Source organism: Aegilops tauschii, chromosome 5, assembly GCF_002575655.3.
Source record: "Aegilops tauschii subsp. strangulata cultivar AL8/78 chromosome 5, Aet v6.0, whole genome shotgun sequence".
Lineage (NCBI taxonomy): Eukaryota > Viridiplantae > Streptophyta > Magnoliopsida > Poales > Poaceae > Aegilops > Aegilops tauschii.
Window position 1 is genome coordinate 22,095,048 of NC_053039.3, and position 4,597 is coordinate 22,099,644.

Genomic DNA, 4,597 nt, shown 5'->3' on the forward strand with positions numbered 1-4,597 from the left:
TGGATTGAATTTTGGGGCGACTGGCTCTACCGCGTAGACGTCCCTGAGTGCGCGCTTGCGCTCCCTTTTGGGTATGTGTGTAGCATATATCATGTCCACCATTTTGACCTGACGGGGGGAATTTCTTTTGCCGCTCAGTGTTCGGCTGTCGGGGCTCTTCGTCGTCATCCTCACTTTGCGATCCCATTTCCTTGTTCTCGGTTTTTGACTTGTTGGCTTGTTTGAAAACCCAGCAATCTCTGTTGGTATGATTGTGTAACGCCCACGATGCGGCTATATCTCCCATTTGTCGAGGCATGACTTGGAGGCATAACCGCATGGTGGTTTTGTCGCAAGAGGGGTAATCTTCACACAATTTCATGTACTGAATAAGTAAGGGATAAAGAGTTGGCTTACAATCGCCACTTCACACAAATAACAAGTTAAACATACATCATCCAGAGTACAATCAAGGTCCGACTACGGAACCAAAATAAAAGAAGACAACCCCAAATTTTAGATCCCCGATCGTCCCAACTGGGCACCACTACTGATCATCGGGAAACGAAACATAGTAACGACCGTGGTCCTCGTCGAACTCCCACTTGAGTTCGGTAGCATCACCTGCACTGGTATCATCGGCACCTGCAACTGTTTGGAAGTATCCATGAGTCACGAGGACTCAGCAATCTCACACCCGCGAGATCAAGACTATTTAAGCTTATGGGTAGGATAGGGCAATGAGGTGGAGCTGCACCAAGCGCTAAGCAAATATGGTGGCTAACATACGCAAATAAGAGCGAGAAGAGAAGCAACGCAACGGTCGAGAAGCTAGAAGATCAAGAAGTGATCCTAAAACTACTTACGTCCAAGCATAACACAAGACCATGTTCACTTCCCGGACTTTACCGAAAAGAGACCATCACGGCTACACACGCGGTTGATGCATTTTAATTAAGTCAAGTGTCAAGTTCTCTACAACTGGACATTAACAAATTTCCATCTGCCACATAACCGCGGGCACGGCTTTCGAAAGTTTATACCCTGCAGGGGTGTCCCAACTTAGCCCATCACAAGCTCTCACGGTCAACGAAGGATATTCCTTCTCCCAGGAAACCCCGATCAGGCTCGGAATCCCGGTTACAAGACTTTCGACAATGGTAAAACAAGACCAGCAAGACCACCCGACTGTGCCGACAAATCCTGATAGGAGCTGCACATATCTCGTTCTCAGGGCACACCGGATGAGCACTCCGTACAACTAAAACCAGCCCTCAAGTTTCCCTGAGGTGGCGCTGCAAAGGACTCTAGTTTGGACCAACGCTCAGAGGAGCACTGGCCCGGGGGGTTTAAAATAAAGATGACCCTTGAGTCCGCGGAACCCAGGGGAAAAGGCTTAGGTGAAAAATGGTAAAACCAAGGTTGGGCCTGGCTGGAGGAGTGTTATTCAAAGCGAACTGTCAAGGGGGTCCCATAAATCCCCAACCGCGTAAGGAACACAAAATCAAGGAACATAACACCGGTATGACGGAAACTAGGGGGCAAGAGTGGAACAAAACACCAGGCAAAAGGCCGAGCCTTTCACCCTTTACCAAGTATATAGATGCATTAATTAATAAGAGATATTGTGATATCCCAACATAAACATGTTCCAACATGGAGCAATCTTCAACTTCACCTGCAACTAACAATGCTATAAGAGGGGCTAAGCAAAAGCGGTAACATAGCCAAACAACGGTTTGCTAGAAAGGTGGGTTAGAGGCTTGACATGGCAATATGGGAGGCGTGATAAACAAGTGATAGGTCGCGCATCATAGCGATGGAGCGAACAACTAGCAAGCAAAGATAGAAGTGATATCGAGGGTATGGTCATCTTGCCTGAAATCCCGCTAGGAAGAAGAACGAGTCCATGAAGAAGACAAACGACGTAGTCGAACGAATCCTCACAAACGCAACATAACTGAAACTATCAAGGAGAAGCGCAACCGGAAAGAAACAAACAACATAGTAAACAACCATCACATAAACATGGCATGATGCACAACCAAGTATGATGCATGTCCAGTTTAAAAGCATGGCAAAGTGCAACAAACAATACTACAAGTTAAGTGGAGCTCAATGTGCAACAAGTTGCATATTGACGAAACACCACATCAATTATTTAGTTCTCTCTCGTTAATGTACCCAACAATATTAAATGTTATTAAACATGGCAAGAGGTGAAACATAACAAAACTATACTACCTAAGCAATTTAAATGGGGCCGGATATAACAAACAACAAATCCGGAAAATCCTGATGTGCATTTTTTAGATTTGGTACAGTTCTGCCCTAAACTATATTTTAGAGTTGTTAAACATGCAAAGTAATGTCACAACAATATTAAATGTTATTAAACATGGCAAGAGGTGAAACATAACAAAACTATACTACCTAAGCAATTTAAATGGGGCCGGATATAACAAACAACAAATCCGGAAAATCCTGATGTGCATTTTTTAGATTTGGTACAGTTCTGCCCTAAACTATATTTTAGAGTTGTTAAACATGCAAAGTAATGTCACAATGTTAAACTATGCATTTTTCTACCCCAATTACATATAATGATAATTAAATTCGGAGCTACAGTTATTTAGTTATGAAATAAAAACATTTTAGCATCGCATATGAGCAAATTAATCAAACAGCATTTTTAGCATTTTTAACATTTTAACAAGGATGAAAGTTGCATATTGTGAAAAAATACGCACGGGCCGGATTGCAGCAACCTGCAGCGGCCCAGGAGGACTTGGCCCGAGTGAGCGCGGAGGGTGTGTGTGCATAGTAAAGGGGAAACAGAGCAGAAATTGGGGCGCCTGGGAGTCGATCCCCAGACCCCTCGGATGGATAGTGGCTGCGCTAACCACTAGGCTAGCTATGTGATCCCTTCAAAAAATTAGGCTAGCCATGAGATGGTGATGCAAAGGGAGATCGGCGGGAAGATAAAGCATATGGTCAACGCGACCAGGACCCAAACTGAAGCGTCCGCACGGGGACTCGCCGGCGACGGGAGCCAACAGCAACAACTGCTGACCTGCTGTGGTTTCAGAGGACCGGCGGGGGTGCGGAATCCTTCTAGGGAGGCTGCGGTGGGGCACGCGCGGGCTTGCAGCAAGGGGTGGCATGGTGCAGGAGACTGGCGGGCTCGCGGCCATGGCATGGCCGCCTCGGAGATGTGCGTGCAGGTACTGGGTGAGACAAGCGGGCACTGCGGGCATGCGGGCATGCATATGCGCGTGCGTGGAGGTGTGGCAGCGAAGGGGCAGCATGTGCACAGAGGACACGCGTACACAAGCGGGACGAGCTCCAGGAACTCGTCCATGGCGGACATGGCGTCAGCTTGCTCGGGAAGAGGACTACGGCGACGGAAACGAATCGGAGAGGGGAGTTGGGGAGGAGCGGGGCTCCACCGTGGGGGTGCTGCTGGAGTCGAACATGGTCGCGGGTGACCGGAGACGGCGGGAGGACGCGATGATCGATGGAGGCGCTCGGTTCCGTGAAGCAGAGGAAGATGACGGAGATGACATCGAGGAACTTGGTGGCTCCGGCCTTGGATCGCAGCAGGAACGGGGTCGCGGGGGTGTCTCGAAGGCCCGAGATGAAGGAGGGGCACCGGCGGGGTGAGCTACGCCGGAGACGAGCTTCGGCTCGCCTCGGCCATGGCGACGGGCGACGGCGTGCGGGCGCGGAGGAGGGGGCCTTACCTGCTGGCGGCGCGGAGGAGGAAAAGGAGGGAGGCGAGGAAACCCTAGGGGACGCGCTGGGGATTTATAGGAGGGGGCACGAGCGCCGTGGTGGCCACGGTGGCCTAGTGCGTGCTGCCTCTCCTTTTACTGTGAGAAGGAGTGGAACCGGGAGGAGGAAGAAATAGTGAGGGGAGAGAGGTTGACAGGCGGGCCCAGGGTGAAAATGTGCTGCGTGGAGGTGGAATTACCAGAGGGCGAGGTAGTTGGCGGGCTGGGTTGTGGCTCGGCTGGGCCGCACTGCTGCTGCGCTACTGGGCTGCTGCTACTGCTGCTCTCCTTACTCAAACATAAATAAGGAACAAAATGCACAGGGGGATTGGGGAGGGGTGTGAGAGATATGAAAATATCCCCATGCCCCTAGATTAATGAACGTAATTTTAAAAATGGTTTGGACATTTTTAGAGGAAGAAAAATATTCCAAGTTTTGAGGCATTTTTTACCCCAACCAAACCAAGTCCAAATAAGATGAAATTTTATAGGGAGGATGCAGGCATGGCCTAATATTTGTAGGGAAAATATGAACATTAATGGAGAAGGGAAAAATGTAGCACTTGCAAAAAGAAAGGAAGTAGAAGGAAAAGGAGAAGGTGATGATGCATGGGACAAATGCATAGGCAAGCAAGCACGACAAGAGGCACAAATGCAATATGACAATGATGGGCATGGCAATGCAATATAACCAAATGATGAACATGATGCAAGAAGCAAAATATGACAATGGCACTCATCAATCATGGCAACAAACAGTTGAAACACACAAAAGACAATGAGATTAAAGGAAGGCATCTGGGGCATCGGTCTCGGGGCGTCACAGATTGGCTTGTTTGCCTGGG

General features: G+C 48.8%; 1 long non-coding RNA gene across 2 annotated transcripts; it reads right to left on the reverse strand.

Moving 5' to 3' along the window:
• Positions 1–346: 346 nt before the first annotated feature.
• Positions 347–3,824, reverse strand: LOC141023261 (uncharacterized). 2 transcript variants are annotated; one of them, XR_012183938.1, is made up of 3 exons: positions 3,429–3,774; positions 1,858–1,945; positions 347–630 (listed from the first exon to the last, which is right to left on the reverse strand). It is a non-coding gene; the product is annotated as an uncharacterized lncRNA (long non-coding RNA). The 2 variants fall into 2 exon arrangements; XR_012183937.1 differs by having other exon boundaries at positions 347–1,945; positions 3,429–3,824.
• Positions 3,825–4,597: the final 773 nt, after the last annotated feature.